Below are 25,775 nucleotides of genomic sequence, written 5' to 3'. Positions count from 1 at the left end.
GGAAGTGCAGGTCAGTTTAAAGAACGATTTCGACAAACAGTTTTCCAAAATCCATGACAGTTTAAAAACCGATATGGACAAGCGTTTTGACGAAAGCCACGACATGTACAATAGGTTATGTGATAGTCAGGATGAGATGAGAAAGGAACTTGACAAGCATTTACTGGAGAGCCAGGCGGCGCATAAACAGCTGATTGACAGTCAGGTTGAATTTAAGGACGACATTACACAACAGGTCGTAGAGATGCGGATCTCCAGTGATAAGGAAAAGGGGAAAACGCTAACCATAATAGAGGAACAACGTCAAATATTATCTGCGGACATTCAGTCACTGAACAACAAGGTAGATAAAATTAGTGTGGAATTGGAGAGTCAGGTATTGTCAAAAACCGAAACCATGGAGAAGAAACTGTTGCAAGTTAATGAGGAAGCAATTAGTAAACTCCAAGCGGCTAATGAGGACTCCGAAATTTTAATTAAAGAAATTCAAGAGGAGCTAGTTGAAATGAAAACTGAACATACCAGGGAATTCAATGACAGGCAAATTAGTATAGAACAGGATTTAAGGGAAATCACGTCAGCCCAGGAAGAGACAGACAAGAAAGTTGGGTTCATTAAGAGCGAAGTGAGCAGATGGATTAGCAGCGTGGTAGATATGCAGTCCAAGGTGGACAAAGTATTAAGTCAAACCTCGACAGCTGTTAACTCTGACCTCAGTGGTCAATTGCCAAATATCAGTCATGTGAATAGCAACGGTCAGAGCTCAAATGTAGATACCAGTCGATCTCAAAGCTCAGGGGTCACCAACGTTATTAACATGATCAAGTTACATGAGGACCAGCCTAAGAAATTTAATGGAGGTCCACATACCACGCCGAAGGGGTTTCTTAAGGATCTCAGGGAGTACATCCGGGACGCCAAGATTCCTGAGGAACGTCAGTTGAGGGTAGCTGAAAGATATTTAGAGGGGGCACCACTTTTATGGTTTAAAGGCTTCCGATACCACTTTGATACCTTTGATGAATTCCAGAGGGCGTTTCTCAATAAATTTTGGAGTACGGAAATTCAGCAGAGTCTTAGATTAGAGCTATGCTCACGTCGGTATACTGCAATAGGCCCTACAAAGTTCAGTGAATACTTTATTGCACAAATGGTAAAGTTCAGAGAACTTGAGGCGCCGCCCTCGGAGCAAGAGTTGGTACAGGCCATCCAGAAGCAGTTACCTCCCGAAGTACAAAGGATGCTCATTGCATCAAAGGTAGAGACCCCCATGCAGGCAGAAATGATCCTTAGGCAATTGGATCATACCCATAATCAAATAGCACCCAGAGGGGGGCGATCGCACGAGCAACATGTAAACACTGTTAGCCAGGTTCCAGAGGGAAGTCCAGAGGCACCTGAGCAGGGGAAACCACAGCCGACTGAGCGGAGGCGTGAGTTTCGCAATAACTGGGAACCCTCGCATCCACGAAATGAGGATTGGAAAAGACGTAGGGGTAATTGGAATTATCCACAAAGGAGGAACCCTTACTGGAGGCGATACGATGGGGACAGAGAAAACCAGAGGAATTTCAGGAATGGACTTAATAACCGCAGGGACTGGGGAAATAATCGAACCCAGAACTTCCGCCGTGATGAGGATGAACGGTACCGTGAACGTGTTCAGTGCACCGACGGGTTAAGGAAGGACCACGAAAGGAAAAAATGGCAGGGGGCTATACAGCGCCAGGACGTCAACACCGATTGTTTCGGGGCTGAAAGTTTGGAATTCCAGAAGGCACATAGGCAAGACCAACGAAACTCCGGTCTGAACCCGTTTGCGCCAGATTTTGAGCAGGAGTCAATGTCTACTCTTGATAGAAGAAAAACAACTTCAAATTCCCAGTAGGAAAAGGTTCAGAGTCTTTCATCCCAGATTCTGAAGGAGAGACAACCAAATGACACCCGTAACATCAATAACAAATTGGAAACGGACTTCGAGTAACTCCCAATTCCATGATGACCGCAATCCAACAAGAAACTTAAAGGTTTATCATAGAGCCGAAGAAAGAATTCCACCACAGGATGACGCAGCCTTACCAGCTGGGGAAATGGACACCGAAGGAGAAGAAGAAGAAGTACAACCCGTAAATATGATCGTCACGTCGAGAGGAAGACAGGTCGAGGCACCACTCCAAGGAGAGGCAAGCAGTGGGAGTAAAGAAGAGGAAGACGCTGAATGTTTACAATGTTCATTCTTAAGAGAAGACTTTGTTGATGACATCTGTAACGCAATCCTATTGTTGGAAGAAGAAAACAGGGAAATACGTGAAAGTAACAAAGCCCTACGTCAAGAGTGAGATCGGCTGGGAAATTTTACGTAGAATCATGGTTCATTTGTATCAAAATTCCCATGTACAATTCAGAATTTTGAAGGAATATATCTGTTTAAATATTTCCCCTTTCTGGGTAAACATTTCGTCGTTGTAGGTGGATTATGAACCCATAATTCTACGGTGAGAAAATTTTTTTCTCTCAAATATTTATTTGGCATTCAGGAACTACTGTATGTTTGAGGGCAGCCATTTTTGCGCTCCCAAGAGCCCGATGTTGCGTGGGGAGGTTCTTCCTTCCCGGCGAGCTCGTGGATTGCCGGGACACCTCGGTGGAGCTCGAGTGCCCGACAATTCTTTAAATTAATGGAATTCTGCACAACGAGGGATTTTGATAATATAGTAAATGAAGAAATAAAGAAGCAAAATTATTCATACACCCTCTGTGAAGGTAGAGACACCAGGGAAAATTTTAAGTGCAGTTAAGCCCAAGTACATGGTAGCGTGAGACCAGCGAACTAGCTACACGTGCCAAGGTCATGGGCAGAAGAAAACGCCCGAAACGCCCGGGCATAAACAATTTATTTCTCCTGTTGTGAGTGTAGAAAAATTATAAAATTAACACCTAACATAAGTGCAAGTCTGTCCGGAGTTCTGGGACAAGTCTTATCAAAATTGGTCTATTAGAAGCAAATTTGGCAGATTTCACAACCAAGCCTCATAGAGGGGATAGCGTCCTTCCGGAAATTATAAAAGAAACCCCCCACCGTAGATTTTTCAGTGTCGATCTGGAACTCGAAGCCGCGGGAGCTTGGGCCCGTCGTCATTAGAATTTCGCGCCAGATTGACCGACAATAATTCAATACATGTTCGTGGCTAAGGTCCATATACTTAGTTAAGAAGAAAAGTGATTGGAGAAGTTCAGAACGTTTGCAGACGAACTGGGAAGGTGTAGGCTGGTTGAAAAATACACAGCAGAATTTATTTTTATCATTTCGTGTACTCTTGTAAGTGAAGAAGGTCTGGGGGAAGCGATTCAAAATAGTTCTACTCCCTTATCGGCCGAACACCTGTTCTTATTGAAACAACGGGGAGAGAAACCACTCTGGGAAACGCATCAGACAGTTATAGTCGACTGCAGAACGAGGGAAGTTCGTGGTGCAAGTTACAGAGAAAGTGCATTATTTATATGGTAATTTTAATCTCGTGTGTGTGAAGGGTGGTGTTTGGATGAGTGAGTTTTTGAAAATGAAAATGTTATCTGTGAAAATGAGTGGCTAAGTACGAGGTTGCTGGTGATGATGTAATCAGAATGCTGAGAATGTCACCAATGTGCAGGTCTGTCTATTTTATATTATGTTGTAGTTAGTTAGTTAGTTACTGTCTGTCCTAAACAAAATTTCCAGATGATTGTCGGGTGATATTCGTAATTATCAGGCGAAAGGCGTTGTAAATTTTGGTCAGCGTGTGAAAATTTCAGTGTGTAAATTTCATGTCAAGAACGGTAAAATGCGACGCTTAAAATTTTGTGTTGAGATGAGATATCATTCAAAGTGCGGATTTGTGAACGTTATAAGTGTAAATTTGTCGTGGCGAATATCGTAATTTCAGGTGTCAGTTGCATTCAGAAATGTTGGTCAATAATAATAATAATAATAATAATAATAATAATAATAATAATAATAATGTTTACCACGGGATAAGGAAATTCCTCTCTGTTAAATTACATTTAACCAGTTATTTTTACAAGGATCGTAAGCATATTTAGATAATGTCAATAAAATTTGTTAGAGTCACAGTCGTTAATGGGAAGGAAATTTTGAGACATCGTGTATACTTGAATTGCGAAAGGTCGATGTGTGCTCTTGGATTCTTGAGGTCCGAAAGTCTTAATAATAGTAAAGTAAGAGATGTGTTTAATAATGGTTGTCGTTTTCACCAGGGGATCGATGTATGAAAAAGGATCTTGAAGGAAAAGGAATTGAGAGCGATGAATTGATATGTATGTGGAGACGAGATAGACGGAAGTAATACCGCTGGAAAGCGAGGAGAAAGAGTGTTGAGACAAGCTGTATTTTTGTAGAGGAAGTATTTAGGAACAGGCTGTGTGAGGCAGGCTGTATTGTTTTCCGCAATCAATCCGAATTTGAGATGACTATGATGTGAAGCATTGTGAAATTTATAGAAAGATTCCAAGTAAAAACGACTCTTGTAAAATGTTAAAGGCTGGGTAGTACACATCCAGTGATCTATGTTACGTAAAGCCCGCATGGATGATAAGAGAATGAACGATCTCCAGGATCAAAGAGTACTTTGGACACACGGTTGGGTTATATTTAATTTGTTCATTGGAGAGGTCATGGATAAGATGGTTGGAATTGATGACAGGCGATCTGAGAATTTCGAATGCGATGGTGATGATTATTATTTTGAAGGCGTCCACTAAAAGGGTACACGTGTGTTGGGAATTTTTCATTTGCTTCCCTAATACTTCAGTGCACAGGCTGAGATTGTGTTCGAGGTGGAGAACCGTTCGTCACGTCTATTTATTTTTGAGTTTACATATTATAAGGAGGTAGACACTTACTGTATTTTTCGAGAGGTAGACACTTGCTGTATTTCGACTTGCATTCATTTGATAATAGAGACGTGGGTTCCGTCGTGCGTATTTGTTTGACGAAATCTAGTGTTAAATATCAGAGTTGTTTGAGAATTGCATTTCGCCTGATATGTTAAGGGAGACGTAGTACGACCCACTTTGACGCCCGACGATAGGATTAGGACGTCAGATGTTATTCTTGGAGTCATTGATGATGAGACGTCCTAGGTCACGCCCGACGATAGAATTTGGAAGGCATCATGTACATAATGATTAGGTTTAGGGTGTACAGATTTCAAGTGAGCCCGACGATAGGTCTGGGATGGTAGCTGTACACACTCAAGTCTCAGTATAGATTTTTTTCTTTTGTTTCTTTTGTGAAGTGGCCTGGAGAAAGGTAGCCGTTACAGTACGATTTGATTTATTGTAGAGGGTCTATGCGAAGCTCTCATTGAGATAACGGGACTGCTATCAGACGAGTTGAGGGCTGTCCAAGTGTGGGACATCGACCCGATCTAGATTAAATATTTTTACTGTGTTTCTTCGTGCGTGTTAAGCTGTATGACTTCGAGATGTTAATTTATTTTTACGGACTTTATTGTTTCCTCGTCTTGACGTCCGTTTTCGTTGATAGTGTGCATATTGACGCTCAGTGTTTTAGAATGAGACTTGAGTTGCGAATGCGGTTTCGATTCGTCAGCCAGTAATTTATATTATTTTCATCTTGTCGTATTATCATTCTTATTCATGGTTAGAGTAAGTAAGTAATCACTTTACCAGTAGTGTGTTGGGACAGACAGTAAATAGAGAGATCTGTACTGGTAGCATTGTTTTTCAAGGGAAAGAATTCCTTAAAATTGTAGTAAATTTTAGCGTGGACTGGTAAATTTATTAAGCATAATAAACCCATTTCTAACCTGAAAATCGGTTCAATAATAATATTTTCAAGTGACTTTTCACTTTTTGATTAACTTCAGTGTTTGGCATTTCTTCTAAATGCATGATTAGTAAGTGTTTCCTGCATTTCGCAGTTTTGTTCCTTTAGAACGACTTAACGTAAGATCCTCCCGGATCATGTTGTTGTTGGTTCCTTCCGAACAGCTGTTTGGGGTGATTCACGTTTAGCATCGGGATTACCTTATTACTTAAGGGTGTCATGAATGACAAATACATGGTGGAATTTTATTTCAATTGTGAATGATGCCATTAACTTGTAGTGAACACCATGCTTTCCTATAATATTTCGCAACCTATCCAAAGCAACTGATAGTCAGTTTGGTTCGATTAAGGGTCCATTCGGCGGATGTTCCGTATCCGTGAAGGGTATTTGACTGGTGGATAACCTTAATTAAGAGAAAATCAGGCGTTCTACTTGTTGAAAGTCAGATTTTCCACGGATCGTGTGGATTAACTCTCAGTTCTTGTTTGGAATAATAGGTGCCCGGTTTTCAGGTCTTCCCTTTTTCAGTTTTTCAGTTTCGCTGTCCACTAACATATTAGCTTATCCGAAGCAACTCTTCGACATTGGAAGAAACGAAGTGACGTTATGTAATGTGACTGTGTTTGGAACTTTTCAAAAATCAATAATTAAATTTTTTTATATTTTTGTGGCAAGAATGCATATTAAATTAACGATGTTATCGTGCTCTTTCAGTTTAATAAAAGTTAGTAAGCACATTTTTGCTCCTCATTTCAAGTAGTTAGGCTTTCTTCTGAACCCCATCGTTTGGTTAAGATCGTGACCGAATTTACTCCCGCAAGGACCCAAGATTTAAGAGTTCTAAATTGTTCTACTGTAGCAGCCGTGGCCGACCAACGATGGAATGGTAAGTTCAAGGGTTCAGTAGAAGTGACGCACCAACTGTGGGGCTTAATGTCACGATAACGATGAGGAGCCCAAAGTCACGATAACGATACGATGCCACGATAACGATAATGAAATTATCCATTGAAAATAAATGTTAGAAAAATATAAAATAATGTTGAGGCTTAAGCCACATTATAAATAATACAAGCGGGTGAAAATTATGGCTGAGCCACAGTTAAACGAATTATGCCCAATGAGAGTGCTAGATATTAACACGTTTAATGAGGAGCGTAACTACTTGGTAAATAATAATAATAATAACAGTCACAATGCATTTTAGGAAATCAGTATTTAAAGCTGTATTGAAGCTTATGTCATGTTGCCAATATAAATTTTGGAAGTGGTAACGCTGAATTACATTCAAAGTTTATGCGTTAACATGTTCGTTATTTACTTAATTTACGGAAGCGAAACTATTTGGGATCTTTATTCAGAGTAACTTATTAACTTCAGAATTTACTTTTTTATTAAACAATTTTGTGATACCAGCCATGTAAACAAAATTTTATAAGACAACTGTTGGAATGTTGTCAGTTTCGGTATTAAAGTATAATAGCGTTTGTATGTGAAAACGCAGTAGATAGTGAATTCTTTCCTTAGTAGTTTGGAGTATTCTGGTTGCATCAACAGCCAGCGTACTCATTATTGTATTCTTTGTGGTGTTGTGAGATGGAAGGTCAGGCGACCTTGGAGAAGTTAATGCAGATGATAGAGGACATGAAAGTCCAGAATGAGAATTTGAGTAGTAAGATGGAGGATACGAAAGGGCAAATGTTAGAGAGTTTTGAATGTAAGATGGAGGACACGAAAGTCCAGAATGAGAATTTAAATAGTAAAATGGAGGAGTTACAGTCTAGTTTGAAAGACACTAGTGACGAGTTAAAGAGTAGTATTGAGGATACCCAGGCTAGGTGTAAAGAGTCTAGTGATGAGTTGAAGGCTGGATTGAAGAACGTAGTTCAGGAGACATACACTATTTGCACCGAACTTAAAGAGGAAGTTAGGGGTGAGATAGGTAAACTCAACCAGCGTTTTGATGATAGCCGAGTGGAAATTAGGGATGAAATTGACAAACAATTTGCGGAAGTGCAGGTCAGTTTAAAGAACGATTTCGACAAACAGTTTTCCAAAATCCATGACAGTTTAAAAACCGATATGGACAAGCGTTTTGACGAAAGCCACGACATGTACAATAGGTTATGTGATAGTCAGGATGAGATGAGAAAGGAACTTGACAAGCATTTACTGGAGAGCCAGGCGGCGCATAAACAGCTGATTGACAGTCAGGTTGAATTTAAGGACGACATTACACAACAGGTCGTAGAGATGCGGATCTCCAGTGATAAGGAAAAGGGGAAAACGCTAACCATAATAGAGGAACAACGTCAAATATTATCTGCGGACATTCAGTCACTGAACAACAAGGTAGATAAAATTAGTGTGGAATTGGAGAGTCAGGTATTGTCAAAAACCGAAACCATGGAGAAGAAACTGTTGCAAGTTAATGAGGAAGCAATTAGTAAACTCCAAGCGGCTAATGAGGACTCCGAAATTTTAATTAAAGAAATTCAAGAGGAGCTAGTTGAAATGAAAACTGAACATACCAGGGAATTCAATGACAGGCAAATTAGTATAGAACAGGATTTAAGGGAAATCACGTCAGCCCAGGAAGAGACAGACAAGAAAGTTGGGTTCATTAAGAGCGAAGTGAGCAGATGGATTAGCAGCGTGGTAGATATGCAGTCCAAGGTGGACAAAGTATTAAGTCAAACCTCGACAGCTGTTAACTCTGACCTCAGTGGTCAATTGCCAAATATCAGTCATGTGAATAGCAACGGTCAGAGCTCAAATGTAGATACCAGTCGATCTCAAAGCTCAGGGGTCACCAACGTTATTAACATGATCAAGTTACATGAGGACCAGCCTAAGAAATTTAATGGAGGTCCACATACCACGCCGAAGGGGTTTCTTAAGGATCTCAGGGAGTACATCCGGGACGCCAAGATTCCTGAGGAACGTCAGTTGAGGGTAGCTGAAAGATATTTAGAGGGGGCACCACTTTTATGGTTTAAAGGCTTCCGATACCACTTTGATACCTTTGATGAATTCCAGAGGGCGTTTCTCAATAAATTTTGGAGTACGGAAATTCAGCAGAGTCTTAGATTAGAGCTATGCTCACGTCGGTATACTGCAATAGGCCCTACAAAGTTCAGTGAATACTTTATTGCACAAATGGTAAAGTTCAGAGAACTTGAGGCGCCGCCCTCGGAGCAAGAGTTGGTACAGGCCATCCAGAAGCAGTTACCTCCCGAAGTACAAAGGATGCTCATTGCATCAAAGGTAGAGACCCCCATGCAGGCAGAAATGATCCTTAGGCAATTGGATCATACCCATAATCAAATAGCACCCAGAGGGGGGCGATCGCACGAGCAACATGTAAACACTGTTAGCCAGGTTCCAGAGGGAAGTCCAGAGGCACCTGAGCAGGGGAAACCACAGCCGACTGAGCGGAGGCGTGAGTTTCGCAATAACTGGGAACCCTCGCATCCACGAAATGAGGATTGGAAAAGACGTAGGGGTAATTGGAATTATCCACAAAGGAGGAACCCTTACTGGAGGCGATACGATGGGGACAGAGAAAACCAGAGGAATTTCAGGAATGGACTTAATAACCGCAGGGACTGGGGAAATAATCGAACCCAGAACTTCCGCCGTGATGAGGATGAACGGTACCGTGAACGTGTTCAGTGCACCGACGGGTTAAGGAAGGACCACGAAAGGAAAAAATGGCAGGGGGCTATACAGCGCCAGGACGTCAACACCGATTGTTTCGGGGCTGAAAGTTTGGAATTCCAGAAGGCACATAGGCAAGACCAACGAAACTCCGGTCTGAACCCGTTTGCGCCAGATTTTGAGCAGGAGTCAATGTCTACTCTTGATAGAAGAAAAACAACTTCAAATTCCCAGTAGGAAAAGGTTCAGAGTCTTTCATCCCAGATTCTGAAGGAGAGACAACCAAATGACACCCGTAACATCAATAACAAATTGGAAACGGACTTCGAGTAACTCCCAATTCCATGATGACCGCAATCCAACAAGAAACTTAAAGGTTTATCATAGAGCCGAAGAAAGAATTCCACCACAGGATGACGCAGCCTTACCAGCTGGGGAAATGGACACCGAAGGAGAAGAAGAAGAAGTACAACCCGTAAATATGATCGTCACGTCGAGAGGAAGACAGGTCGAGGCACCACTCCAAGGAGAGGCAAGCAGTGGGAGTAAAGAAGAGGAAGACGCTGAATGTTTACAATGTTCATTCTTAAGAGAAGACTTTGTTGATGACATCTGTAACGCAATCCTATTGTTGGAAGAAGAAAACAGGGAAATACGTGAAAGTAACAAAGCCCTACGTCAAGAGTGAGATCGGCTGGGAAATTTTACGTAGAATCATGGTTCATTTGTATCAAAATTCCCATGTACAATTCAGAATTTTGAAGGAATATATCTGTTTAAATATTTCCCCTTTCTGGGTAAACATTTCGTCGTTGTAGGTGGATTATGAACCCATAATTCTACGGTGAGAAAATTTTTTTCTCTCAAATATTTATTTGGCATTCAGGAACTACTGTATGTTTGAGGGCAGCCATTTTTGCGCTCCCAAGAGCCCGATGTTGCGTGGGGAGGTTCTTCCTTCCCGGCGAGCTCGTGGATTGCCGGGACACCTCGGTGGAGCTCGAGTGCCCGACAATTCTTTAAATTAATGGAATTCTGCACAACGAGGGATTTTGATAATATAGTAAATGAAGAAATAAAGAAGCAAAATTATTCATACACCCTCTGTGAAGGTAGAGACACCAGGGAAAATTTTAAGTGCAGTTAAGCCCAAGTACATGGTAGCGTGAGACCAGCGAACTAGCTACACGTGCCAAGGTCATGGGCAGAAGAAAACGCCCGAAACGCCCGGGCATAAACAATTTATTTCTCCTGTTGTGAGTGTAGAAAAATTATAAAATTAACACCTAACATAAGTGCAAGTCTGTCCGGAGTTCTGGGACAAGTCTTATCAAAATTGGTCTATTAGAAGCAAATTTGGCAGATTTCACAACCAAGCCTCATAGAGGGGATAGCGTCCTTCCGGAAATTATAAAAGAAACCCCCCACCGTAGATTTTTCAGTGTCGATCTGGAACTCGAAGCCGCGGGAGCTTGGGCCCGTCGTCATTAGAATTTCGCGCCAGATTGACCGACAATAATTCAATACATGTTCGTGGCTAAGGTCCATATACTTAGTTAAGAAGAAAAGTGATTGGAGAAGTTCAGAACGTTTGCAGACGAACTGGGAAGGTGTAGGCTGGTTGAAAAATACACAGCAGAATTTATTTTTATCATTTCGTGTACTCTTGTAAGTGAAGAAGGTCTGGGGGAAGCGATTCAAAATAGTTCTACTCCCTTATCGGCCGAACACCTGTTCTTATTGAAACAACGGGGAGAGAAACCACTCTGGGAAACGCATCAGACAGTTATAGTCGACTGCAGAACGAGGGAAGTTCGTGGTGCAAGTTACAGAGAAAGTGCATTATTTATATGGTAATTTTAATCTCGTGTGTGTGAAGGGTGGTGTTTGGATGAGTGAGTTTTTGAAAATGAAAATGTTATCTGTGAAAATGAGTGGCTAAGTACGAGGTTGCTGGTGATGATGTAATCAGAATGCTGAGAATGTCACCAATGTGCAGGTCTGTCTATTTTATATTATGTTGTAGTTAGTTAGTTAGTTACTGTCTGTCCTAAACAAAATTTCCAGATGATTGTCGGGTGATATTCGTAATTATCAGGCGAAAGGCGTTGTAAATTTTGGTCAGCGTGTGAAAATTTCAGTGTGTAAATTTCATGTCAAGAACGGTAAAATGCGACGCTTAAAATTTTGTGTTGAGATGAGATATCATTCAAAGTGCGGATTTGTGAACGTTATAAGTGTAAATTTGTCGTGGCGAATATCGTAATTTCAGGTGTCAGTTGCATTCAGAAATGTTGGTCAATAATAATAATAATAATAATAATAATAATAATAATAATAATAATAATGTTTACCACGGGATAAGGAAATTCCTCTCTGTTAAATTACATTTAACCAGTTATTTTTACAAGGATCGTAAGCATATTTAGATAATGTCAATAAAATTTGTTAGAGTCACAGTCGTTAATGGGAAGGAAATTTTGAGACATCGTGTATACTTGAATTGCGAAAGGTCGATGTGTGCTCTTGGATTCTTGAGGTCCGAAAGTCTTAATAATAGTAAAGTAAGAGATGTGTTTAATAATGGTTGTCGTTTTCACCAGGGGATCGATGTATGAAAAAGGATCTTGAAGGAAAAGGAATTGAGAGCGATGAATTGATATGTATGTGGAGACGAGATAGACGGAAGTAATACCGCTGGAAAGCGAGGAGAAAGAGTGTTGAGACAAGCTGTATTTTTGTAGAGGAAGTATTTAGGAACAGGCTGTGTGAGGCAGGCTGTATTGTTTTCCGCAATCAATCCGAATTTGAGATGACTATGATGTGAAGCATTGTGAAATTTATAGAAAGATTCCAAGTAAAAACGACTCTTGTAAAATGTTAAAGGCTGGGTAGTACACATCCAGTGATCTATGTTACGTAAAGCCCGCATGGATGATAAGAGAATGAACGATCTCCAGGATCAAAGAGTACTTTGGACACACGGTTGGGTTATATTTAATTTGTTCATTGGAGAGGTCATGGATAAGATGGTTGGAATTGATGATAGGCGATCTGAGAATTTCGAATGCGATGGTGATGATTATTATTTTGAAGGCGTCCACTAAAAGGGTACACGTGTGTTGGGAATTTTTCATTTGCTTCCCTAATACTTCAGTGCACAGGCTGAGATTGTGTTCGAGGTGGAGAACCGTTCGTCACGTCTATTTATTTTTGAGTTTACATATTATAAGGAGGTAGACACTTACTGTATTTTTCGAGAGGTAGACACTTGCTGTATTTCGACTTGCATTCATTTGATAATAGAGACGTGGGTTCCGTCGTGCGTATTTGTTTGACGAAATCTAGTGTTAAATATCAGAGTTGTTTGAGAATTGCATTTCGCCTGATATGTTAAGGGAGACGTAGTACGACCCACTTTGACGCCCGACGATAGGATTAGGACGTCAGATGTTATTCTTGGAGTCATTGATGATGAGACGTCCTAGGTCACGCCCGACGATAGAATTTGGAAGGCATCATGTACATAATGATTAGGTTTAGGGTGTACAGATTTCAAGTGAGCCCGACGATAGGTCTGGGATGGTAGCTGTACACACTCAAGTCTCAGTATAGATTTTTTTCCTTTTGTTTCTTTTGTGAAGTGGCCTGGAGAAAGGTAGCCGTTACAGTACGATTTGATTTATTGTAGAGGGTCTATGCGAAGCTCTCATTGAGATAACGGGACTGCTATCAGACGAGTTGAGGGCTGTCCAAGTGTGGGACATCGACCCGATCTAGATTAAATATTTTTACTGTGTTTCTTCGTGCGTGTTAAGCTGTATGACTTCGAGATGTTAATTTATTTTTACGGACTTTATTGTTTCCTCGTCTTGACGTCCGTTTTCGTTGATAGTGTGCATATTGACGCTCAGTGTTTTAGAATGAGACTTGAGTTGCGAATGCGGTTTCGATTCGTCAGCCAGTAATTTATATTATTTTCATCTTGTCGTATTTTCATTCTTATTCATGGTTAGAGTAAGTAAGTAATCACTTTACCAGTAGTGTGTTGGGACAGACAGTAAATAGAGAGATCTGTACTGGTAGCATTGTTTTTCAAGGGAAAGAATTCCTTAAAATTGTAGTAAATTTTAGCGTGGACTGGTAAATTTATTAAGCATAATAAACCCATTTCTAACCTGAAAATCGGTTCAATAATAATATTTTCAAGTGACTTTTCACTTTTTGATTAACTTCAGTGTTTGGCATTTCTTCTAAATGCATGATTAGTAAGTGTTTCCTGCATTTCGCAGTTTTGTTCCTTTAGAACGACTTAACGTAAGATCCTCCCGGATCATGTTGTTGTTGGTTCCTTCCGAACAGCTGTTTGGGGTGATTCACGTTTAGCATCGGGATTACCTTATTACTTAAGGGTGTCATGAATGACAAATACATGGTGGAATTTTATTTCAATTGTGAATGATGCCATTAACTTGTAGTGAACACCATGCTTTCCTATAATATTTCGCAACCTATCCAAAGCAACTGATAGTCAGTTTGGTTCGATTAAGGGTCCATTCGGCGGATGTTCCGTATCCGTGAAGGGTATTTGACTGGTGGATAACCTTAATTAAGAGAAAATCAGGCGTTCTACTTGTTGAAAGTCAGATTTTCCACGGATCGTGTGGATTAACTCTCAGTTCTTGTTTGGAATAATAGGTGCCCGGTTTTCAGGTCTTCCCTTTTTCAGTTTTTCAGTTTCGCTGTCCACTAACATATTAGCTTATCCGAAGCAACTCTTCGACATTGGAAGAAACGAAGTGACGTTATGTAATGTGACTGTGTTTGGAACTTTTCAAAAATCAATAATTAAATTTTTTTATATTTTTGTGGCAAGAATGCATATTAAATTAACGATGTTATCGTGCTCTTTCAGTTTAATAAAAGTTAGTAAGCACATTTTTGCTCCTCATTTCAAGTAGTTAGGCTTTCTTCTGAACCCCATCGTTTGGTTAAGATCGTGACCGAATTTACTCCCGCAAAGACCCAAGATTTAAGAGTTCTAAATTGTTCTACTGTAGCAGCCGTGGCCGACCAACGATGGAATGGTAAGTTCAAGGGTTCAATACCACAGAGACGGACGGAAATCAAATACGGAATAAAAATAGACGGAGTAAGACTAACGCGCTTACGGTTTGCAGACGACATCGTATTGCTGGTAGAGTCGGTAACGTACCTAGAACAAATGATAATAGACAACACCAGTTAAGAAGTGCCAACGGCAGTATCCGTGTTGAAACACCGAATCCCGTAAGATCTCTGAAGTTAAGCAACATTGGGCCTGGTCGAGAAGTTGTTGGGTTGCCACGTGCTGTTGGTGTGGGGTAAGGGAATGGAGGAGCGGAAAGGAACTGGCCGCCCTACCGCACGTAAACTCCGGCTCAGGCACACCTCTGCGGAGGTTCGGACTTGCCTTCGGGCAGAACACACCCTAGTTAAGAAGTGGCGCTGACAATTAACCCAAGGAAAACAAAGATAATGACCAATGCATCGGAAACCCCAGTCAGCGTAAATGGAAAAGTTAATGACCAATGCTTCGGAAACCCCAGTCAGCGCAAATGGAAATCCACTGGAACGCGTGTCCGGCTCCATGGCTAAATGGTTAGTGTGCTGGCCTTTGGTCACAGAGGTCCCGGGTTCGATTCCCGGCAGTGTCGTTATTTTTGCTGACTTAGGGGCTCGGTGAAAGTGTCGTCCGCATCAACATTTCATCCTCATCACGACGCGCAGGTCGCATACGGACCTCAATTCAAAATACCTGTACCTGGCGAGCCGAACTTGTCCTCGGACACTCCCGACACTAAAAGCCATACGCCATTTTTTACTGGAATACGTAGAGGAATATATAGACTGTACCTTGGCCAGAACGTTTCTCAAACTGTTCAGAGAAAGAGGTAAACCGGCGGATAGTATAAGCGTGGAAAAGGTTTATGTCTCAAAAGTTAATACTGGCTGACAAGACTCAGAAACTCACCCTTAAGTCTGAAGTCCTAGAAAAATGTGTTATACCGGTCCTGCTATATCGATGCCAAACCTGGACACTAACACTAAAACAAAGGCAAATGATACAGATATGCCAGCGTAAAATGGAAAGAAAAATACTCGAGGTATCATTGAGAGACAGAATACGGAACGAAGATATACGAAGGAGAACCTGCAAGAAAAACGCTTTGACGACAGCCGATCAGCTAAAATGGAAATGGGGAGGACACGTAGCGAGACTGGACCAAAATTGGTGGACTCACAAAATGACGATGTGGGATCCCAGAGAAGGAAGACGGAACGTGGGAAGGCAAAGAACTAGATGGGCAGACTGGTTTGTGAGATGGGAAGTAAAACAATGGACAAGATCAGCAAAGATAAGGCAAGTGTGGAAAGACCTAGGAAAAATATTGTGTAGAGGTCATTAACCTTGCGGGATACATATTTGGTTCAAGCCCTGTGATAAGCTCGGTCTATTAAAATACATATTATAGAAATTGTAAGCCTCCGTGGCTCAGACGGCAGCGCGTCGGCCTCTCACCGCTGGGTTCCGTGGTTCAAATCCCGGTCACTCCATGTGAGGTTTGTGCTGGACAAAGCGGAGGTGGGAGAGGTTTTTCTCCGGGTACTACGGTTTTCCCTGTCATGTTTCATTCTAGCAACACTCTCCAATATCATTTCATTCCATCTGTCACATATTAATCGTGGCCCCAGAGAAATGCGACTGGCCTTGGCAGCCGGCACAATTCCTATCCTCGCCGCAATATGGGGCTTCATTCCTTCCATCCCTGACCCGGTCACTGACTGGAAAACAGGTTTTAGGTTTACATTTAGTAATAGAAATATACAACAGTGTGCTTCCACAAAGAGGGAAACATGAAAGTCACCTTCCTGATCACTCCAGGATAAAACGATAAAAGTGCCAAGAATACAACAAGAGGTTTTTATGAAGTGGTGAACATAAAAAATCTTCAACGGGTACGCTGAGGAAGGAAGCTGCGCAGGTAAAGTATGCTGAAGTATGTTCTCAGGACAGGGGCGAAATATACATCATACAATAGTACGCCTCCACAAAGAGGGAACAGTGATGGTGATCTTCTGATCACTCGGGAAAGTAGGCAAGACTGTTATCAAAGAGACATCAAGACGTTCGCATGAAGTAGTGATCTGATAAGTCATCACGGAACACATAGTGAAAGGAGGAAATGCACATGTAAAGTATGTAATAGAGAAATTCCAAGGAAGATATGTCGTGTACCGACCTCCCAGGGACTCGAACCGACGGACTGCCAGATGGACGGCAGCCGGGTTCACAGCCGAGACTCGAACTCAAGGTGCCCAGGGAAATAAATTAGTATTGGAATAATAGTTATCGATATGAGACACCTTGTAGTATCTGAGTGATTGTATAATAAGTATAATAATTATAGTTAGATTTAATAATTGGAAAGCAGAAGGAAGCTTTCAGTTAAGTATTGGAGAGCAGTTTGTGAAACGCGCTCGCTTACGAAAGATTCCGAAAGCCTGTCGACCACAACAGGATATTTACTGTGTACAACAAACAAAGTTGGTATGCGAGCTAGGCGGCCCGCCGACGTTACGACAAAGGAACAAAGCAGGGTACATGGCCAGTCAGGGCCAGTACAGATGTACTTTAGGAAAACAAGGAAAGATGAGGACAAAGTAAGACAGAAGACAGTAGTGCCTAAATAGCAGCACTTACTGTGACAATTATTGAGAATAGTTACTTGAGGGCGCTACTGACAAGGTGAGCAGTTTGGTAATGCCCGTAGGACCCAACCACTTGGTAGTGGGTGGGGAGCGAACTTTGAGTTCAGGAGCGGAGATATAACCCCTGGCCAAGATGGCGCGGGCCTTCTCCCAACCAGTAGTTCGTACTTGTCAGAACGAGATTCTTTTCAAGCATAGCCCAAGTACCGCAGGGCAACATTTAGAGATACGCGCAATAGAAAAGTAGGCGCTTGTAGCAAGCTCGCTCTCTCTACAGATCATCACATTCAGACTTGTAAATATACTGTACATAGTAGTTTAGTAGTCCTCAGTAATAAAGGACAGGGAAATAACATCATCTTTTATTTCGGGAGTTGCGGGACGAGTCATACCTACAAATTACCTCCCTACATTCCGCTCGGCAGGACAGGTAATACTTCAACATCCAACGGCCTGGTGACCAACCTACGAAATCGCCTCACTGGACAGGTAGGTCACGACAGATAAGCTCATGAAATTAAAAGACACGTCTACAAAATTCTGAGGAAAAGCTATGGAAGAACGAAATGTGCAGGGGTACGCTTTCACCAAGAAGGAATCTCAACCCTCCCTGGGGAGAAACTGTACAAGTGTCAATAATGTAACTGTTACGGAGTTATTGTGGATTTTAGAGGTGTAAGAAGGTGCCGGGGTGAATGGGTGGACAGAGGAAAGATCAACGCATAATTTAAAACACTAAAATTTTAAATTTTACTTCTTTCCATTATTTCTGCCTTAATTTTTTTGTAAATGATCTGAATGAAAAACAACAAATAACAGTTAAATGGAAGAACGATGAGCTCAACAATGACTTAAAGTCAAAAATGGAGAAGGTTCATGATACAATAGTTTACAGGTGACTGAGCATGGTGGCTCTAAAGGTACATCGCTTCAAAAAGAGAACGGTTTTTCTCCACTCAATTACATTCTAGGAGACTGAGCTCCACAATTTACAACAGTCCAGCCTCTCAAAGGCACACTCATCCGAATGTTACACTATTTAACTTACACAACCGTATTTACTGTCATTTCTGCTAGACAGTCTGACCCACACTTGTCTATGAATAACTATAATTTAAACAGGGGCAACGAGTACCCATTCTAAATGGCCTAAGGCTGATGGCACACGGAGCGGTTTTCGCCGAGTCGGCAGCCGAGTCGACCGCCGAGTCGGTGCATGTTTCTATTGTATCAGATGGGATGAAACAGACACAGCGGTGCTCGCCGACAGGCGGCAGATTTGCCGACTCGGCCTGTCGTTTAGCTGGCGGTGCGGCGAGCGGTTTGAAGACTTTGGGCGCGCTCTAGCGTCATTGATTTAATACATTCAGCTGAATCACGGCCGACTTGATGCGTCGCTCTAGCGATAGATCCAGTCGGCCGTGGCTGAATTTACGCGGCGATTGCATCATTGGTAGGTATTCCTGTATTAGATATCATGAAGTATCTTTGAAATTCAATAATATACACGTAAAAGGACATATAGAGTAAGGAGACTGTTGGAATAAGACCAATAATTTATTTTTATATAATGTTAGCTAACTTCCTCACCTAATGTCGCGCTCGCTAATGTGTTTTGTCCACTGCCAGCTCGATATGCACCCGATGACTGCTTATAAGCAGTCATTTTAGGTGCAGATTGAGCAGGCAGTGGTTTCGTCACAGTCGGCAAAAACCGCTCTGTGTATCAATCACAGTCGGCGGCCGACGCAGCTGCCGACTCGGCGAAAACCGCTCCGTGTGTCATCAGCCTAAATGTACGAAAGAATAGGTTTAAGACGATCGCCCATGAACAAAATGCTAGGAGCCGAAACACTTGCACTCCTTTTGGCATACACTTTGAAAAACACCTAAAATGCTATATGGACTTAGGGTCCAAAGTCACAGAGGCTAAGCCTATACTACAGAGGATGACTAGATGGCGAAAATATTAAGTTCCAAAAAGGTTTTGAAACATTTACAGTGTTAGAAAATCCGAGTCACTCCCATACAAAGTTGACTGGGAATCAATAGACGGTAAACACTCTTTATTCCTTGTGTTACATCTTTTCCAGCAGGAATTTGAATAGAGTCCTTAGACTTGCCTGAAAATTTACATTTAAATGGTGATATTAAACTTTAGAAATTAACATTAAGAAATAATTTTAAAATCTTCTCCTTAAGTTAACTTTCTGGAGCTATCACATATTACCTTGTGCTGGGGGGCCCTTCTGACGACGGGCAAGACCTCCCCTGCCTCCACTAACACCGTATGCACTCTAGAATGGAGCGATGGAAAAGACAAAATGGCCCATAAACGTCCAGATTATAAAGCAGAGGGGAAAGTTTCAGAACTCTCTGGACAGAATGCCTGTACACATCCCCAATTTTAATTGGCTACCAAAATACAAAAATTTCTGACTGGCTAATAATTTAAGCAAGAAGGAAGCAGTAGTAACACTGACTTCATCACAAACAAAACAATCTACAAACACTTCAGTTTAATAAACGTTAGAAATAGAGTTTTCCCTTGAAAATTAAATGTCCGACCTCCCACCAGAGGGGGCACATAAGTCGATAGTAGCGACATTTGAAGATAAAAGGTACAAACTTCTTCCAATACATGGTTTCAGATTGATAACACAGATGGCCTTCTGAAAGGCGCTCAGTTCAAATGCACAAAGAAGGTGTACCTAAGGTAAGTAACAATACGTTTTCGCGAATTGTTGAGCTAGAAAAACACAATTGCATCCACTCGGAGGTGAGACTACACAAGTGTACAACATGCAGTAATACGTTCTCACGAAACAAACTAGGAAATAACTAATATAATAATGCTCTTCAGGCTCTGCTCACCTGATGGGTTAAACTGCATTGCAGAAGTCCATAGCCCTTAGGGGATTCACAAGGCTATTATTTTTTATTTTATTTATTTATACAAAAATCTTAATATTGTGGAGTCGTTAAATTATTCCTACAAAAGAGCGGTGACATATCTTATATGTTAATTTTGTAGTGCTTTGCCTCTATGAAAGTTATACCATCTATCATCAATTATAAACAAGCAAAAGGAAGCAAACGTGTAGTTTTATATGACAGTTGACATTGTAATAATCTTGATTATCAATTAGTGATCGACTTTTGGAACAAAAGTTTATTAGTATGTATGGGTTTATACTCTCTCTTTTTATTAATGATGTTACTACAATCAAATCATAAATGATTTCTTTCTTTCTTCACTGCACGTTTGCGAAATTGCTGACCTCTTTTATTTATACGTCGTCCGGATCCATGGCTAAATGGTTAGCGTTCTGGCCTTTGGTCACAGTGGTCCCGGGTTCGATTCCCGGTAGGATCTGGAATTTTAACCATCTTTGGTTAATTTCGCAGGCACGGGGGCTGGGTGTATGTGTCGTCTTCATCATCATTTCATCCTCATCGTGACGTGCAGGTCAAATCAAAAGACCTGCACCTCGCGAGCCGAGCATGTCCTCGGACACTCTCGGTACTAAAAGCCATTCGCCGTTTAATTTATTTTTATTTATACGTTATACTACGTTATTTACTTATTTTATTTCTATACTTACTGATTTACTTGTTTATGTTTTTAATGTCTTTAACATTTTCAAACTTCTTATGATTTTCTTTTTGTCATGTGCTGTAATCAGATCTCCTGTCCGGCCCCATGGCTAAATGGTTAGCGTCCTGGCCTTTGGTCCAGAGGGTGTGATAATTCATATTACCGATTTAAAGTGAGTCTTCTGGAACCAGGCCTGAGGTACAAAGCTGAGGATCTAAAGAGTTCCAAGTAATGATAGCATTGATGATGATGATGATGATGCTTCTTGTTTTAAGGGGCCTAACATCGCAGTTCATCGGACCCTATGATAGCATTATGTGAAAGTATATTATTAATGGAATTATATTTTAACTAATGTGAAATGGGTTATTTCTTATAAGTACATAGCAGTCACTACTATTGAGTTATTACAACGTCCCTACATTCCTCAAACCTCATGAATTAATTGAATATATTTTTAATACTTTCAAATAGGTTTGTTTATTTTGTTTCATTAGGACGTGGTCCGACTCGTTGGCTGAATGGTCAGCGTACTGGCCTTCGGTTCAGAGGGTCCCGGGTTCGATTCCCGGCCGGGTCGGGGATTTTAACCTTCATTGGTTAATTCCAATGGCCCGGGGGCTGGGTGTTTGTGCTGTCCCCAACATCCCTGCAACTCACACACCACACATAACACTATCCTCCACCACAATAACACGCAGTTACCTACACACGGCAGATGCCGCCCACCCTCATCGGAGGGTCTGCCTTACAAGGGCTGCACTCGGCTAGAAACAGCCGCACGAAATTATTATAAGGACGTGTTCCCATGAACATTGTGTTCTTAAGTGAATTCCATTTGATAGGCTGATTTAATTGTGATAGTTTAAAGTAAAATTTCAATTTTATACGACTTTTCATTCAGAAGTCCCTCATACATTGTTCAAAATTTAAGCCTGTTCTTATTCTTATTGTTTCCTTGGTGAGAAACTAGTGACTACATCACTGAACTATCACGTCTATTGTGATAGAAATGTAATGGAATTTGTATTTTATTCCCTAGGCCTTATGGCAGAAACATAGTCGAGAATATAGAGGATAAATGTTGAAAAAATGGCAGGTACACGCGGCCTCAATAAGTATCTGGCAGAAGCAAGTGAAAGAAATACCTAATTAAGATGAGGTGGTGGTGGAGTGGTTGGTGGTTGTGCTGGTGTTTGGAGAGCAAGTACAACTGGTCTACCATCCTCAGTTAAGACGATGCCGCATGCCCATCACGAGTTTGGACTTCTGTGGGGCATTATGCAATATTTATTCTGTTGGACAGAAAACACCTCTGTACTAAAATATTGATGTATAGTTCAGTACGTGACCGACAGCCGAATCTGAACTGGATATCTTGGCAACAGACATGAAACTAAATAGTATAGATGACAGCTAGCACTTTTGAGTTTATGGCGCGTTAAAAGTACCAATCTACAGGGTTTCGTAACGGCCCTGTTCCATTTCTCAGAGTAAACCGCATTAGTCATTCAGAAAATGCCGAAGGATTTGATTTCAATTTCACCGTTCCCCCGACTGATGAAGTGATACGTCTCACTCGTCACAGATGGCTCACTGTGTGTCATTATGTACGGATGGTGGTGGTGGTGGTGATTATTGCTTTAAGAGGAAGTACAACTAGGCAACCATCCTCTATATAACACTAATCAGAGGGAAAAATGGAAGGGGTCCGACACTTCGAAAAATGAAGGTATCGGCCAAAGGAAGACAAGGGCCGCGAAGGGCATGAAAATGAAAGACTCCCTAGCCCTCGTAAACCTAATAGCGTCGGGGTCGGAAAAGAACAAGAGTTGACCAAGGGAGGTCGGATAGGATAGATGAAAGTGAGGACCCTGACACAAGTAAGTGGAAGCAATGCCAAGACTCAGCTAAGGGTCCCGTGGTCGCCAACCCACGCTCCAAAGCTCAGATCCCTTGGGGCCCCTTTTAGTCGCCTCTTACGACAGGCAGGGGATACCGTGGGTGTTATTCTACTGCCCCCACCCACAGGGGGTCATTATGTATGGAGAAGTATGTTACCATATTTTGAATGGAAGTCACAAGTTTTCTTGGTACTGAGTTAGATAGTTAACACAATCATCAGACCAGTAAAAATGGGACCGAGCTCGATAGCTGCAGTCGCTTAAGTGCGGCCAGTATCCAGTAATCGGGAGATAGTGGTTTCGAGCCCCACTGTCGGCAGCCCTGAAGACGGTTTTCCGTGGTTTCCCATTTTCATACCAGGCAAATGCCGGGGCTGTACCTTAATTAAGGCCATGGCCGCTTCCTTTCAATTCCTAGGCCTTTCCCGTCCCATCGTCGCCGTAAGACATATCTGTCGGTGCGACGTAAAGCAAATAGCAAAAAAAAAAAAAAAACAAAAAAAAAAAACGTAAAAATGGGAAGATATTTTATGAGACCAGAACTACGAAAAGCAGGTAAATAACAACAAAGAAGAAAGTGAATAGGGATGCGGATATTTAGCTTTCACAACAGCATTGTACTTGAAATAAATTTCCAGCTTATTAGGTCGTGGTGAGTACATGTACAGTAGTACTGTAGGCTACGTGCCAAGCCCATAACAAAAATGGCCTATTGGGCGCCAGTGGGAACCTAATATCAATCCTCCTATTTCGCGTTGCTACTACTACTACTACTACTACTACTACTACTACTACGAAACGTTTTCATTCCTCCCCTGAAGGGGAAGGCGGGCCTCTTAGACGGTTACGCCGTCTCTCAGGCCGTGAGATTTGTTACGGTGAAGGAGATGTGCGGAGAAGGTGAGGGGGTTGGCTGCCGTGGCCTATACTACGCACTGTCCCGCCATTCGCCTTAGTGCAGGAGAATGGAAAAACCACGGAAAACCATTCTCAGGACACCCGACGGGCGAGGCCAGGCGAGAAATGCAGCATTGTGCCTCAGGCCCGACTCCCGAATGCAGAGGCGTAGAGCCACGGTAGAGCCATGACCACCTCTCCTCTGCTCGGTTGGCCGGTCGGAGTACAAAGCCTATGGGACAACAACCTACTCTGCATCTACCGACCTTTCGCGTTGGATGACCCGCGTAGATCATGAATGCTGTATTGTAAATTATCTAAGGAGATTTTGAGAGAGAACGTTGCATTTAAACATGGGAGTGGAAAAGTGAACGGTGAAAAGATGGAATTTAGGAGCTACAAAGTTAATATTTTGTAATGAAGAACGGTAGAAATCATAAGAATTAATAATTTAGGGCAATTTTTATACAAGTATCTCTAAATATACATAATCATTGAACTGAGACGTTGAAAAGCAGATACGTAGTAAATGATTACTTGATTTATCCTAACTACGAATAGTCAATGGAAGTGATGTCTAGTTCATACTATGGAACGTGAAAAAAATTTTAATGTGCAGGACAATAAGAATGTAAAGTGGAAACCTATAGTGACCGGCATCTCTTTCAGCCTCGCCTATAGCAAGGTACGTATACAAAAACTGAACACTGTGGGACCAATATTTGTAACGAAATAGGCTATATTTAAATCATACAACAAACTATTTTTTATAATACAGAACAGCCTCCATGGACATCATCATAGTTAAAGTCCGACTCGTTGGCTGAACGGTCAGCGTACTGGCCTTCGGTTCAGAGGTTCTCGGGTCCGATATCCGGCCGGGTCGGGGATTTTAACCTTAATTCGTTAATTCTTACGGCACGGGGTATGGGTTTATGTGTTGTCTTCATCATCATTGCATCCTCATCACGACGCTCAGGTTGCCTACGGGTGTCAAATAGAAAGACCTGGCGAGCCGAACCCGTCCTGGGATATCCTGCCACTAAAAGCCATACGACATTTTTATCATAGTTAAAAACAAAATACATTTAGAAACATGAAAGAAAGAGTGAACACTGTATACTATCAATAGCGAAATGTTACTGTTCGAAAATCTCCGCTAGTGACACGCCATTACGGGCAGCGCATGCATGCACTGTTCCGGCTCACTCCAAGCCAACCACTCTGTATGTATTTGCACTTCTTGATGCAAAATTTAGGTAAATGTCAATAGGCCTACTTCGTACCGTGCTGTGATATTTTGCAATAAGAGTATTTCTTCTCTAACTGAGTAAAACACATTTGTCTAATAAACACTATTCCAATAAATGTGCGTAATTCTGTTATATTAAGGAAGTGTTAATGAGCGTTTAGAGCAATTAATAGTGAATGTTATAATTTAAATTTGTCTTAAAAACATAGAAATGCATCCCTTTATTGGTAAAGTGCAGATGAACTCCCATGAATTAACTACACAAGAAATCTCTATAATAATATGCTCCTTCTGATCGGTCGTAATCGTTATCTTGGATTTAGAATTTTCAGCCGATCATATTTTGCATCAATTCAGACAGAAAAATGAATTACGTTATCTGTCTTCATGTTCACTACAAATGCACGTGGCTTCTAATAAATATGTCCTTAGTACATTTCATGAAGCAACTTAAACAATGACGACGACTTTTTGTATTGATCATCGATGATCATAGAATATAATAAGGAGATAATTTTCCCGTTACCAAGTCGTTCTTGTTTGTAGGTGCATAATCTATTTAATGTTAATTATACAAGTATCCAATAGTGTGTCAGAGACTGTCTTGAGGTTACTATCAGTTTAATTCAAAGTCATTCTTAATCAATCTACAAAAATTATCTTGATGTAATTTCAACTTGTTGGATTCTTATTTAAAAGTAAATTATCACCATAAGAGGAGGTGAAATATCTTCAATCAACGATGAGACATTCAATAACTCTTAATATAAATCGTTCTATGTTTGTTTTGTCTTGACCAAAAGTTCCGTGGGGTCTGCAGGCACTTGTAAGAAGAAATAGAATATGCCGTAATTTTTTGTT

At 41.3% G+C, this 25,775-nt stretch overlaps 1 protein-coding gene across 1 annotated transcript in view; it reads left to right on the top strand.

Moving 5' to 3' along the window:
* The window catches only part of LOC136866715 (nose resistant to fluoxetine protein 6-like), a 210,098-nt gene that overhangs the window by 19,360 nt on the left and 164,963 nt on the right, over positions 1 to 25,775 (top strand). The window lies entirely within an intron of this gene.

Source organism: Anabrus simplex, chromosome 3, assembly GCF_040414725.1.
Source record: "Anabrus simplex isolate iqAnaSimp1 chromosome 3, ASM4041472v1, whole genome shotgun sequence".
Lineage (NCBI taxonomy): Eukaryota > Metazoa > Arthropoda > Insecta > Orthoptera > Tettigoniidae > Anabrus > Anabrus simplex.
Note: the sequence above shows the minus strand (reverse complement) of the source record. Positions and strands in the feature narration are given on the sequence as shown.